The sequence below is a fragment of the Hesperophylax consimilis genome, chromosome 17, assembly GCF_061612785.1.
Source record: "Hesperophylax consimilis isolate HC1 chromosome 17, BYU_Hcon_1.0, whole genome shotgun sequence".
Classification (NCBI taxonomy): domain Eukaryota; kingdom Metazoa; phylum Arthropoda; class Insecta; order Trichoptera; family Limnephilidae; genus Hesperophylax; species Hesperophylax consimilis.
This window is the reverse complement of record NC_142852.1, coordinates 34,365,067-34,381,144: the sequence shown is the minus strand read 5'-3', so window position 1 is coordinate 34,381,144 and position 16,078 is coordinate 34,365,067. Positions and strand designations below refer to the sequence as shown.

At 35.2% G+C, this 16,078-nt stretch overlaps 1 long non-coding RNA gene across 1 annotated transcript; it reads left to right on the top strand.

Annotated features, from left to right (window-relative positions):
- The first annotated feature begins 2,110 nt into the window (after positions 1–2,110).
- On the top strand, positions 2,111–8,953 carry LOC149416480 (uncharacterized). The gene is made up of 3 exons (XR_016303712.1): positions 2,111–2,299; positions 4,692–4,992; positions 7,320–8,953. It is a non-coding gene; the product is annotated as an uncharacterized LOC149416480 (long non-coding RNA).
- The last annotated feature ends 7,125 nt before the right edge of the window (positions 8,954–16,078 follow it).

Genomic DNA, 16,078 nt, shown 5'->3' with positions numbered 1-16,078 from the left:
ATTTTTGAAGTTGTTTTTAAAAGAAATACTATTTTAGAAATAAGATTAAATTGTCTTTGAACGATTTGCATTTTAAAAAAAACGTTGACCTTACTAAAAAAAATATTTTTACTATCAAACATGAAAATAGTAACAAAAAAATTAACCCAGATATTTCGACTCGGAACGTCCATAATTTTGAAAGAATTCGATATTTATTAAAAAATATTCCTTTTGTGTATGTAATTATTAATAAAACTCACTTCACTTTTTATGCCTAACTTTCAACTGTCAATGAAAATATACCACCAATTCGTAATCATGTTCTTTTAAAATTTTGTTTAAAATTTTATCCTTTCCAATACATTACACATCATATATCTACGCATTGTAAAAAAAATGTGTAATGTATTGCCGCCTCGGTCAGGTCTGTCCTTCAGAGGCTATAATGGAATATAATGTTTGTGGCTAGTAATGTCCTTCCAAGGCAAGGCTGAAGGGTTAAAACAAATATCATCTCTACTTTTGCCAATTATCTTCTGATGAATGTAATATCAATTACATTAGAGTGTAAAATAGCAAATGTTACATCATGTAACCTCAGCCAAAGATCGTAAGCACTCAACCCCGGAGGTCGTTGACTTTGTATTAGAAATACAGTATAATCTCAAAGACAGCAGAACGTCTATACTTAAAGAATCATTTGAATTAATATTGGCAGTAAAACATTACGTCCTAGAGGCACTTAAATTCGTCCACCATTGGTAAGTGAAAACAAAAAACGAATATTCAATAAACAATAATAATTTATTGTTGTATTTTACAACTTCATAAAAATTACAATACAGAAAAAGAGTCTTCGTTTCCGCAAAAAATCTGTACACTGTGCCGATTGTAATTATGTTTAAAGGTTAAACAAAACTGTAAAATCTCAACTCTTCATTCTAGTGAATGATTCCTGTGCGAATAGTGTTCATGCTTTATCTCTATATTTTATTTACTACGGAAACGGAAAAATTATTTTCAAAATGCAAAGTTAATTGAGGAAAATGTAGTTTTTAAATCAATATAATTCTGAAAGATTGGTAACCAATGATCAGTATATGTATATTTTCGTATTATATGTTGGGATGAAACCACACTATAATCTTACTCACGAGAGGGGGTCAGATCAATTGAGGAACTGCCGCCGAATATCAAGTCTTTGTATGGGATCTGACACGAAAGATAACAGCTGCGTAATTACGGCGCTTTGCAAATTGTTCTGAACCCTTCTCCTGCCGTAGGTAGGAGAGGGGTCGTATAATTTTCTAATATAGCCTGGATAGCAGATCACAGAGCACATCGTCGCCACGCCCACACTTATAACACATCATCTTTTTATTTGTGACAGGTCTGTATGGCGAGCAATATGGTATTATATTAAACGCTTTGAACTTATGACTTAATCAGGGAACCAAGGGTAAGTGGAATCTTTCATCGTGGGGCCTTCAGGGAACCAACGAGGAGTGCACTCTTTCCCCATGGGCCTTCGTGGAACCAAGGAGGAGTGAAGAGGAGATATGAGACACTCTTCCCTCGTGGGACTTTTAGGGAACCAAGGGAGTGGAGAGGAGAGATGAGGACACCTCCGTAAACATTTCCCTCGTGCGGTCTTCACGGAACGAAAGGCAAATGGAGAGGATAAATGAGGCTCTCTTCCTTGTGGGGCCTTCAGAAAAGCAAGGGGGACTGGAGAGGAGAGATGAGACCTGGAAAGACACATTGTGTTACCAGAAGCCATAGCCCCATATTTAATAACAACCATGTGAACCAAGGACCGTGTGATTGGTCAAGGAATTATGTAAAATGGGAGATAGCACAATGGGCCTATGGCCTAAGTGATCACTGGAACTATATATAAATCGTCTCCGCTCTATAAATAAATAAATAAAATATATAGCGTAATCTTTCACCTTTGGAATTTATGCTTTGAAATACCTCTGTGTTGCCGTTTAAAAAATGATTGCAACGCCCTCTTTTTTCTAAATTATATTATTATACCTGTTTCATCTCAGGTTTTATTTGTCTATGGCAACACTCAACCTATCTGTCAAGTCATCAAAATTGCAATTTATTGTGATCACCCAGTCGCAGTTGTACATCAAATTTATGTCCTGCGAGCATTTATTTCATTACTAGACATTCAGTAGACGACAACCGGTTGTTTTGAATTGATCAGCGAAAATGTCAAATCTCATGGCAACATGTTTGTCCATTACAAACTTTGGTATTTTGAAGAAAATTCCTTTATATGTTTAAAACCTGCTGGATTGTCATAGTAAGTATAAAACTATAGCTCCTCTGTACTAGTTAATATTTCATTGTTAGGTGGTATTATTTTTTGACATATTTTACGTAACCAAAGAATTTGAAAAATTCTTCAAAATTCAAAGTCAATTTTCAAGTTCTGTGAAAGATTTTTACAAAGTCTGTTATTATTTCAGTTCTGTCAAGCAACTAGCCTATAATGATATAATAACAGAACTTAAATAGGACTTTCACGGAACCCGAAAATGAACGTTCAATAAGTAACGGAGATATGTATAGCAATTTTGAAGGTATAAAAATTGAATATTTCTATTTTGTCCACTATATACTCAAAAACTACGGGACCGATGTTGATGAAAATTTCAAAGCTTGTTCTTATTAGTGTCAGGAGTCTTTAGAGCATGGTTTAAATTATATAAGAAGTCGGGAATGCCCAAGAAAGACTTAACGACTTTTCTCAGCGCCGGAATGACATACGGAGACGAATAAAAGTCGATTGTATGTAGTTTTTTATTAGTAACAATGTGGTATACAGTAGTAAATGGTAAATAAATTCGAGGATGCCCTAGAAAAACTTAACGCACTATCTCAGTACTGAAAGAGTTGAATTTTACGTATTTATTTATTTAGTAGTTTTATTTTAAAACATTAACATTACTAGAAGTTTAAAAATAACAAATAGTCACATGGCAACTTCTCTGCAGGATCTACCATTTTTCTTCAATTTATTAAGCAATATAATCATTTTGTTGATAAATTTAGTTAAATTTAATTTCACGACAATGTCTGTCCGTAATGCACCGGTCGCTTTTTCTCTGATTTCTATTTCATGTATCCAAAATTCCTTCCCTGGCTTGGGTAAATTTAATCATTTGGCCAAATTTTGTAGATAGGTATCTCAAATTCAAGCACACTTGGGCGAGTCCATTTTTATGAACTTTTGTATTCGTCCGAGTCAGTTTGGCAAATTTTGTTTCTCGGATACAAATAAAACTAGTGAGTCAATTTTTAAATTGCTAGATTCAATGACAACACTTTTGAAGTGAAACTTCTTTACGCGCGTCATGCAATTTCGAGGACCGGAGTAAAACCGACTCATGACCGAAACGAAAATGCGGGTACCCCCACCACCGATTAAAGTTCATTTGATCTAGTCAAAGTTTTGAAGTAACATATAAATGCTTCTTAGCTCATCCCGACAACTGGCGTTGGTGGTGTAATGGTCAGCATAGTTGCCTTCCAAGCAGTTGATCCGAGTTCGATTCTCGGCCATCGCACATTATTTTTTTGTTTTTAACGCCTTTTTCATTCAATATCTTATTTTTTAGTAGGTCAGAACATTTTTTAAAAGAAAATAATATTGCAAAATAATAAAAACACTTATCTCACTGTGATAAAACATTACTCCGCTAGAGCGCGCTTTGCGTTATTGTGTTGGATTAAAATTATTATCTAATCCGTATATTATGATAATTGTATTACATTTATTTAATTAATTTATTTATTTTGATAATATGTAATAATTTACAGAAAAAAAAATTAAAACTATCTCCCTCTGATAAAATATCCGTTCGCTAGAGCGCACTACGCGATCTTGTGTGGGATTCTATTTCTGTACATTGTACATTATTTTTAAAAATATATTATATTTTGGGTGTGATGTAGGTAACATTATAAAACATAACAAGCTCTCATATTTTCAGAACCTACATAATATAATCAATTTATGCGGCTTTGCTTACAGTTGGTGCTCAGCGTGGTTGGCTTTCAATCAGTTAAGCGAGGTTCGATTCTCGGCTGTGGCATTTTTGAAGTGAAACCTTGTTGAGGTGGGGGAGCCGCTCACGAACGTTCTCTCTCTTCTCTTCTTTCCTCTCTCTCAGACACCAGCGAACTGCGCCACGCCAAGCATCAGCTGAAACTAGAAGTTTCACTTCTGTCTTGCGTAGGCTTGACACACCCACTTTTTTAAAGCACTTCCCGGTAAAATAACGGGAAAAAACTGCAGGGCGTTTGTCCATAAAAAAACTTAACATGCTTACACAAAAAAAAAGAAAAAAACGCACATGTTTTTCACATGCTAACGCCAACAAAACCGTTCTGTAGAAAATTGAAATCAGAATTGATAAAATAATAACAAGTAGATATAATGTAGTTTTTTTTAATAGTTACAATGTGGTTATCAGTAGTAAATGATTGAAATCGGGGACACCCAAGGAACACATGACACGATCAAGTGAAACAAAAACTTCTTATAAGTAAAGTTTTTAATTTGTTATAATAATATTATTTACACCAAACAAAATCAGTTTACAGGTACACTAGAACTCACAGCTTCAAAACCTTACTACAAAACCATCAGAACTCAGTTTTTACGTTCAAGGACAATTTGTTTTTTCCAGAACTACTTGCAAACATCTGAATCGGAAAGCAGATTACCTGAAATGGAACTAATGAACTCGGATTTCGGTATTATAAAATCTGAACCGGAGACAATCCCCGAAGAAGGGAGTTCTGCAATCCACTGTGATCCAACATTGCAGTACGGGGTTGTCAAACAGGAGACAGAAGACCCTACTGCGTTCTCGTTCGAACCGGGAACTGCAGCTCCAGAGGAACATGCTTTCTCTGAAATAGATATTTACTATCCGGACATCAAAAAGGAATGTTCGGTTCATCTGGAAAAGAACGACATAAGTCGAGGTAAGCTACAAACCTTTTTTTCCGGAGCCCTTTCCTGTCGGAGGATGGTTTTCTCCGCAGAGTCTTAGTTGCAATAAAATAAATATAGGTTACTGAGACGACGCGCGTGGTTTCACTTCCAGTGGACAAACGTATGATTTACTGTGTTGGTCAAACAATCTGTCACCGACTGCCACAAACACGTCACTCTAGGCGCTTTTTCGTGAAAAATATGCTTTCCTGTTCTTTAGAAATGTGCACAAATCATTCTCGAGCAAAAACCGAATTGACGTGGTTTCTTTCCATTCGCATATACTCAAAAATCACTTATTATTTCAATCAATACAATTATTCACAAGGGCGCTGTACAAATTCATAATACATTTCTACAGTGATCTATGTTATTACTAACTATTTATGGAGATAATATACAGTACAATACTTACCTGGTAGTTCGCTTGAGATTAAAACTTAATTAACATTATCTAATTGTTTATTAGCGAACTTTAGATACAGGATTTAGTACATAATTGGAAAATTGAATATAACTGGACTTTCTCTCAGGAATGGTATATTTAATTTAAGCTTTTTTAACAGCTCAAAAAGGTAAGTTTTTAGTTTAGTCCTGAATTCTGTTGGACTTTTATGGATCTTAGTTCCGGAGGGAGTTTATTCCAAGCCTTCGGCCCAGATACTCCGAAAGCGCGATCACCAAACTTAGTATTTGGCTTGCGCTTAGGTCCTATCAGTCTGCCTACAGCTGATGATGTTGCTGATCTAAGAGTTGACTGCCTTAGACCAGTGTTTTCCGGGACGCATAGTTCAGAGATGTAGGGTGGGGCCATTTCATTGATTTATTTAAACACCATCCAGCACAGTTTGTACTGGATTCTTTCAGGGCACTTGAGCCACTGAAGGTTACGAAGGTGTTCTGAAATGTGTGAATATTTAGAAATCCCGGTTATGAGCCGCGCTGCTGCTTTAAACACTGATTGAAGTTTGTCGATTTGATATTTTGACTATCCATACAAATATGCTCTTCGCTCACCCTGTGACGTCATGCTTGCCGTGGATATGCTCTCACGTCAGTGGGGCTCTTACGCTCGCAGCCGGTGAAGCGTGGGTCGTTCATAATAATATAACTGTTTCACCTGTACGCATCTTCTTTGAATGTCTATCCGTTCTAATGCGTTCCGTTCCATTCAGTTATGAATGATGTTATTTGTAGCCATTTCATTCATTCACGCAAATTCGTTGTAGCCATTCTTTTCTTATGCGTTTCGTTATTCGATTTCAATTTAGAAACAGGAACGTGCTGTATTTATGATTCCGGAATAGCTCAGCGAACTGTAATCAAACATGAAACGTTGATGTCAATGTCATAGACACCACGTCTTCCATTTAATCTAGATAATCTAGGATCTACGCTTTCAGAATGTTTTAATTTTACAAATTACAATTTTTTGATTTTCTCAACTACCGTACTAGGCTTATTCCCGTACAATGGGTAGTCATACATAATCTTTATTATAATGCCAAAACTAGGATAATGATATTTTGTAGAAACAACTAATAAAACATAAGGACATATGGGGAAAGAAAATACTACATATTATTATATAAATCATAATATAAATACAAATAAAGATCAAATTGAATGTTCAAAAGATGTTTTAAAGAAAATGAAAATCAAATTATAAAAAAGAAATTTTAATTTTAAATACACTTTTGAAAAACCTTTCTATCGAATTTTCCATATAGATTATTAGCAAAGTGTCTTTGTCTGTCGTGCAATAGAAAAAGAAAAAATAATAACGAACCGTCTTGATTCCACATATTTTATATTTAAGGTAAAGGTTACAGAACTGCTTTGAATTGTGTAAAACGAGTGCTAGACACTGCATTATTTTAAAACTAAATTTAGGTTCCCCACCTTTCTCTTCCCCATCTCCTTTCTCTTCTCACTACTTTCAGTCTCATAACATTTGGATTCTTATCTGAAAAAAAATGTTTCTCCTTCTATCGAACGTTGTTCACTTATTGGTGCTGTAACTGCACACACTCAATACTTATCCATCAGTTAAACAAAAAACAGGTTACATAGGTAAATATTTATCCTAGTTTTTTTTCATCACTTTTAATGACTCTATATCACTTTTTAAAGGTGTGTTTAGTTGTCATTTTGATGAAATATCATGGAACCAATATATTTTCTTTATTATCATTTCATCACGTCTTTGTGTGAAAACTGATCGCAAACTTCATGGAGTATATTTTATTTTTGAATTGTTATTATGTTTTATGTAAAATACCCACGATGTCATTAATATTTTTAATTTTGTTTTTAGAGTTCGTTTCGAACGATTCATCTGTTATTGACTCTAGACACCAGGAAGCCAAACAATCAGTCGAAACACAAAAGAAATTATTTTACTGCCCATTTTGTAGCTACATGTGTATTAAAAAAACCTATTTGACTGCACATAAGAGAACCCACACCGGAGAGAAACCATTATCTTGTCCGAAATGCACGTACAGTTGCGATGACAACAAATCTATGGTTCGTCATATTGGAACCCACGCTGTAGAGAAATTATTCTCGTGCCCAAAATGTACTTACGAGACCTATCGAAGAAATGATTTGCTTAATCATATTAAAACCCACTGTGGAGAGAATACATTATCATGCCCGAAACGCACGTACACGTGCAGTAAAAAAAGCATGTTGGAAAATCATTTAATAATGCACGCTGTAGAGAAACGTTTAACGTGTCCGGAATGCATTTACAATTGCAGTGATAGACGCGATATGGTTCATCATATTAGTAAAACGCACAGTGGAGAAAAACCATTATCATGCCCAAAATGTACATACAGATGTAGTGATAAAAGCATTATGGGTAATCATTTATTAACGCACACTGTAGAGAAACCTTTATCATGTCCGGAGTGCGCCTACAGATGCAGCGATAACAGCGATATGTTTCGTCATACTAGTAAAACACACAGTGGAGAGAAAACATTATCATGTCCGAAATGCACGTACAGGTCCAGTGATAAAAACAAAATGGATCGTCATATTAGTAGAATCCGCAGTGGAAATAAAAAGTTATCATGCCCAAAATGTCTGTACAGGTGCAGTAATAAAAGCAAAATGGGTAATCATATATTAACCCACTCCGTAGAGAAAACATTATCGTGTCCAGAATGCACTTACAGATGCAGTGATAAAAGTAATATGGTTCGACATATTAGAACCTACCCTGGAAAGAAACCGCTATCGTGCTCAAAAGATGATGATACTACAACTGAAACTGTAGCGAAAGCATTCTCGTGTTCGGTGCACGTTCGCATGGAATAAAAAATAAATATAAAGTTATTAGAACCTACATTGGAGAAGCATCATTTTGGTGCAGTCATATTATATCATATTCTCTGTTGTGTCTCATATTAAATCCCGCACTGAAAATGATAACGAATTAAGATTGCTAGTTAATTCACGGTTGTGTGGTAGCAAAGTAAACAAAATTTAAGTAACAAATGTACATTGTGTAGCAGTCTCGCTTGTTAAGTACCTACCGTATCGGCAGACAGCATTCTCAAGTTGCCGTCTTGTTTTGCGAACTAGTCTGAAGGGCGCTGCGCAGCATTTGGAATTTGTTCCGGCAGTTGTGGCTCGAGACTCGTGTGACAAGGAACGGTGTGAAGACTTGCCGACCTTGGCGGACTTTGAATATACGTAAGAGGCCCTCTAAATTGAGATTGATATTTCAACTTTAGTTTCTTAGGGATTACTCTGATAATATATAAATTTGTTCAGAATTATCTAATTCTGAGCTGGCGCCCATTTAATTCTTTAAAGTATCATTTATTCTTTCGTAATTTTCAACTGTCATGACTTGCATTTTCAACTATCGAGAATATCTATCTCGACACGCCTTAAGATTTAACCTTTCATTATGAGTCTCTTGCTTCATTTATTAACTTCCTAGAGCTATGTGTTTAGTAACCGCATTTTATATAATAAATGTTATATTTGTTATAAGAGTTTTTATTACTGGTGCAAGCATTTATTCTACCCACATGTAACCTCGAGTTCCTTTTAGGGAAGTAATTAATATTGGTAAGATATTTGCTACAATTGGAAAATAAAACAAAAAGAGAAAGTCACAAGTTTTTTAGTTTACTTTGGGGAGATGATTGAATAGATCACACCTGTGACTTCGCTTCTTATACATTTCTTGAAAAAATCTCACGTTGGTGTGAGATCGCATTGAGCAGTCAGCCACTGATGCAACATCTTAATAAGAGGCAAGAGTGACAATTGTAGTGATGATGAACCTGTCAGAATCTTTCTCTGCCTGCAGTACTCGAATATATGGTTTTCCGTGTTTGTTTTCAACAGGCTCTTCGCGACTTGTTCGGCAGCATCTGTTGGGTATCAATTGAAAACTACTGCCACGTTTGAGCTGTAATGAGCAGAGATATACTAGGTGTACCTGTCAGCTATCGAACCAATTGATAAGCTTCGAGGTGACACACCTTTGTGAAGTGGAAGACCTCAATCCACCACTTATAACCTGTAAAACAGTGTTAGAGGATAGACCTTTCAATCAACAACAACAATATTTCTTTCACTTGAAGAAAGGAACTGTTTTTAAGTTTCAATTTCACTTCCCTTAGTTCCAGTTTTTACCAATTGCTGTTAGTATTGATTCCCTTCCAATGTGTAGAGCCATGTGGCTGTCGACATTAGCTTCTCCAACCTGTCCACTGCTGGTGGACATAGTGAAATCCGTTGTGGGAAACGGTAGATGCTGCGACGCGAACAGATGTTCTACGAAGGGCCTAGCCTTGAAGGGGAGGGAGTGGTGTGGAAAGACATCGGTCGGTCACTTAACCTGTAGCTGTCTAAAATAATAATGGTGCCAGATTGATTGATTGATGCAAGATTGTCAAATTCTCGCAGAACAACAAAATATTGCAAAAAAATTTAAAACTAAGAAATTAATGTATTTAGAAAAGCTGTATTTTGGAAACTATTAGATCCATAGAGACGATTTTGGGCTAAAATTGTAACAAATTTTGTCTACTTTGAAAACTTGTTGGTCGGTTTTAATCGAAAATTATTCCTTAAGTGCAAAAATCGCCTAAAACTGAAATTATATATTATTATTAATTATTAATAAAATAATTATAATAATTAAAAAATGTCGTGTTTCATTGTATTTTTGACAATGTTGCGTTTGGCACTTGAGGACGGAAACTTGGATTGTTCATTTGGTCAACAACGTAAACAACTAACCCAAAATTTAGAACTACCAGATCTGATGCAAGGTAACCCCTCTTTCAGACGACAAGGTTATTTAAAAAAAATAGTTTGCATTTTCAGCTTTTTAACTTCCAGAGAGATTATTTGTTTTGTAGGGTAACTTATAGGGAGTGCACATCTCCAGAAAATAACAATAATATGTACAGTTCCCGACATTCACGTGCGACTGGCAACATTACAACCTCGCCCGAGATGCCTAACGCGGAAACCATTTCATTCTCTCTCCAGTGGTCTAGCCGCCGATTTAGCCCAAAATCTTCTCTGACGTATGCGATCTGTTTTGTTTATAAAATTGATGTAACGTGAGTTTTGTTAAAATAAAAACAAAATTGAAAATATTAGAATTCTCCTTTTTACACACAGAGAATAATCACGCAACCTTGGATTCTGCGGATTGGAGAACCACAGAATCATTCAGCCAAAAACCCATTTAAATTGGCGATAATCACTATCTTCCAAAATTGGTGACTATCGACGTTTAAAAAATCAATAGTGACCCGTATGGGCAGAACACGACACTGGAGGCACTTATCATAAATTCGGTATTGACACTTGGTTTGCTGACGGTTTGCCCATGAATATATCCTATCTCCGTCATTAAAACTAGTTTTATTTTTAATTTAACAACATTACAGCTAAAATTCGGACGAATTATTTTTCAGTTTCTTCAAAACTAAATAAGAAAAGATGCATATGATATCAAAACAAAATAGACATTTAAAAATATCCCCACAAAACCAATTATGTTAACCAATCAAGGCGTTTTGATGTGATGGTTTTTTATTATTTTTTTAATAAGTAATCAAGTATTAATTTTACGAGGATCTTACCCGCTCGGTCATAGAAATCAGCTACATAGAAAGACATAAAAAATACATTCAGGTCTTTAAATTCATTTTATTTATTTATAAGATATTTTTATACGCGAGAGGAACACAATATGAGCAACATATTTCCTAATTTTCTTCATACTGAATGCATTGCTTCAATTAAAATAACCAAACAAAAAGACGAGAGATATCCTTTCAATTTGGGAGGAGGTTATGGGTACCGCCGCCCCGAGAACCATTAATTAGATAACCAATACCTCTGCCAATGGCATGAGTTACGGCAGGAAAGCCCGCATTCACGGGGTGAAGTTTGTTCAGGTCTTGGTAAAGGATGCGTCGAGAGGCCGGTTGAGGTATACCTCTCCACCGGACTCTCTAGACCCAAAGCCTTGCACCGCATTCAAGTCAGACGGATGGATTCGTACGTCCTGGACACACTGAAACCCAGATAAGTTCCCAACCACAATTCTCTCTTCTTCACTCTCCTTCCTTTGACTAAAAAAGAATCTCCACACACCATCCGCTAAAGATCCTGTGTGGATTCAACGTGTAAATGAGAGCAGTACAATCTTCACAACGTGTCATCAATATTATATTATATACAGCAAATCTGTTACCTTGCTACTTTAAGGACAATATACAATCGTATAATAACAACATCTTTAGATCTTATAAATAAGTCAAATAAATTGCAGCATTCTTATTTTTATATCTGGCACATTTTTGGTCATTCGATGAAGAACTTCTAAACAGTAATTTATAGGCTGGGTCTAAAATAGATAAAATGACAGCAATATTTGATGGCATTATAAGAAGTAAACTGGAGTATGCTCGTGGTGTATGGACACCAAACTAAACGTATACATAAATGGGAACAAATCCAGAAAAAATCCTAACGCACATGCTGGAGGCAACGAATGGATTTAGCCTAAAAACCAAACAGAGTTCTACAAATCTTGCAATACTAAATGTTAATTTAGTATTTGACTCTATTGATGGCCCATTCCTCTTAAAATGCTATGGCTTACATGTGCCCGAAAACTTCAAAAATAGTCGTCTCCACGATTTATTGAAGTTACCACACGGCAGAACAGATGTTGAATGAAATTTCTAAAACAGTAGATATATTTAATAATTGCTCTTTCTTAAAACGTTTTATATACCTATCGTCTAAACGATAAAATAAGAAATCTCGTTCTATAAATGGTTAATTGTGCTGTCATACAATAAAAAAAGAAAACATAACAACGAACCTGTAGAAAATATTGTTAAGATAATTTTAGTAATTAATCATAGGTTCCGAATGGTTCCGATTGAGATACCCGAACCTAGACCAATCGTAGGGACAGAGCTCTGTGTTTTAACTGTTTCGAGTACAAATTCTGATACTATTTTTTCATCGTCGTCTCGTAGTATCCTCAAGTATCTGAGATACATGAGGTTACTTGAGGTTAGTCACAAACACTCTTCATTGTAAACTTTTAAAGTTCACATGATATGTTAGGTTATGTTAACATAAGTATTTTAGACTCGGAATATTGATGGTTTGAATATCGTCAAAGTGCGAAAATAAATGATGCTCAGTTAAAAAAAAATTAAAATATGGCTTTTTTCTGTACGCGTAAAAATCCTTAATCTATCCGTGACTGTTAACACAGAATATATCGATTTATTATTTTTTTTTAAATCTTTTTAGAAATTTTTCATTGCAATACTGAAAGTATCTACCACTGTCGAAAGTGCCGCAAAAAAGCTAAAATTATTTTTAAGTTTATTATTGTAAAGCGCACTTGAATTAATATAACAAAACACTAGCGCTATACAAGGTGATATACTATTATTATTTATTTATATAGTTTTTGAATTAATCGTGAAATAATTCAAATTCATCAAATAAAATTTACTTGCGCACGGGATGTGAACCCGCGACGTCCGGATTCGAAGTAAAGAATCGTAACCATTCAACCACGGCGGCCTGTTTGACAATTTTCTTATTTTAAATCTTTTTATGGAGCGATGGTGTGTCAAAAATTGGTCTAGCAGGAAATGATTTCCTTGGATTCAAAGTCCATTAACAAAAAACGTCATTTTTTGTTTTCTAATATTTTTTTCTCTAGGGTTAAATTTTCAATATCACTTGTAATTTACGCCTTTTTCTTCCTTTTTCTCACACTTTCCTTGGGTTTAATATTCAAATGTACTCGCAGATAATGTCTATTTAAATTCCTCTTTTCAGAACCTTTATAATTACACTTTGAACAAAGAAAAGGTTTTTCTCCTGTATGGGTTCTGATATGTTTTATCAAATTCCCTTGATCCGCAAAAGTAAATGAACATTGTGGGCATGAAAAAGGCTTTTGACCCAAATGAGCTCGCAAATGCCTACGTAAATTACCCTTTTCCGAACAGATATAAGCACATTCTGAACATGCAAAGGGTTTTTCACCGGTGTGGGTACGTAAATGACTTTTCAAATTGCCTTCTTGATAACATTTGAAACTACACTCCGGACATTGAAATGGCTTTTGCCCGGAATGAGTTATTAAATGTCTAGTTAGAGTTCCCTTTTCAGCTGACTTGAAGTTACACTCTTGACATGAAAAGGGTCTTTCGCCACTATGCGTTCGAAGATGTCGTCCAAAATTACCCTTTTCATTGCATACATAAGTGCATTGTGAGCATTTGAAAGGTTTCTTTCCTTGGTGTAGCTGTAAATGATCATTGAATATCTCTGCCTGGTAGCTTTTGAAGTTGCAGTCTTTACAAACTAATGGATTCCTTGAAGTCTTCAAAACTCTCCGTAGAATTTTCGAGTGAGCACTGTCAATTCCGCAATCTAAAATAAATAAAACATAAACTTACATTTTTTAATGATATCAAGTTTAATTTGTAGAACTCAGTTTCAATTTTAAATTTTTCTTTTATGTTTTCAATAATATCATTAATCAATTTATAAAAAAAAGTTTTATTTTTTGACATATACACATAAAAATAAACAGTACACGAAGCAAAACTTGTTTATAAATAAACTCGTATTTATAAATTGGAAAGTAATATTATTGAATTCCATAAAAAGAAGAGCTTTAAAATAAATATAATAGTTACTCTTTTTTCTTTCGTGTTAATGTAATGAATACACTGTTATCTAACTATCACTTTTAAGATTTAAAAAAACTCACTTAAAATGAATAACGCACAAAAGTCCCAATTGTTCGGAGTCAGTAGGACTATGGCATCCCCAATCGGGGGGTTTTGTGAGACTGAAATGAGGAGATTGTGAGGAAAAGGGAAACGGAAAGGTTGGGAGTACCTGGGTATTAGATCTGGACAACTTACTCTTACTCTGAACTAACTAACCATCACGCCGTTTCTCCGCAGGGATACGCAGACAGGACGGACCGCCAAACAACTCAGTCTTGGCACACACTTCTTGCCTCATTTACATTCATACATACTCTTCTATTATTCTGACTCTGGACATGGCCCGACTCGAGTATCTGATTCACTTGATCGTGACATGTCTTCCTCGGGCGTCCCCGACTTCTGCTATCATTTTACTGCTTACTCCGAAACGTGCCGCAAATACATCAATAATATTATTTTTATGAATTAATTGTGAAAAACACAAATTAATTCAATTAAATTTACTTGCGCACGCCGGAACCAACGGACTGCTGGTCGGAAGTCTTACCCATCGACGACGGTGACATCATTTTAACTGTCGCATATGATAGAAGACTTACCATAGACACTGTTTAATTCATCGAGTCCGTTGCTCGCATGCCTTCTTCAACAGATATTCTAGTACAATCTTAACTTCCACCCTTCCGTTCAACATCTCATATTTTCTAAGTCTAACTAGACCTATAATAAATTCACCTAGCCTCTCTCCATAATTAGAAATGATGGCATAGAACACTCTTGAAAGGTAAAAACAAGAAACATTTGGTAAAAAACTGCTGCGCTCTACTGTGAATATTTTTGACTGGTTTGAAGATGTTGTATGAGCGATTTGAGAAATGTATTGACGTTTGAAGAAATTACATTGAAAACAAAACAAAAACAAAAAATTGATATCGGTTGACATTTACTACCCTATGCTCAATTTCCATTGGCACAGCTAGTACCATATCAATTATTTGTAATTAAATTATAAAATAATACAATTGTGCTCGCGCACGTCAAGAATCGATCCTGTGACCACAGGATTTGTATAAATCACAGGTCGTCTGACTTGTATTAATATTGTAGAAGTAATATTGTTTAAAAAAAACAGAAAAAAAATCATTTTAAATCATTACCGTCAGGGTCATCTATATCTGATTCCGTTCCTCCAGTATCTTCATTGTCCTCGTCTGATTTCGAATTCTGCAAACTATCTTCTTTATCGATTGAAGTAGAAATATCTGTATTGGCTTTAGAAATATCAAGAATAGGAACTTCCCAACACAGTTCATCCACATTTTCAGAAATACCAACTTCTAGCATTGATTCTGTCTTTACTTTAGTAGTTTCTTGGTTTGCTGGGTCCATTCTACCACCGATAAAGTAAATTATATTTTACCGTGCGGAATACGCGATATATCAGGACAACAAAATGGTGGAAAGTCATGGAGAAATGCTGACCATAGATATAAGGTTGACAGTAAGGCCATAGATTTTACCGGAACTAGTGATGGAAATAACCATGCTATCAATTTCGAAACATACGATCAGAGAAAGAAGACACAGAACCGATGATTCAAAGACGTGTCGGTGGATGAGTTGACATCGCGTTTACGTCCCACCCAGGCGTAGTGTGTTCAATTCCTCGGCTGGCTAAGTCCTCCATCACAACACAAGCAACATTTTCCGCTTACTGTGGTGGTAGTAGGAGATTTTCAAATATGTTCAGGTTATTCATAACCCGGGAATTTTTGTCTTTCTTTTGGAAAAATAAAAAAGT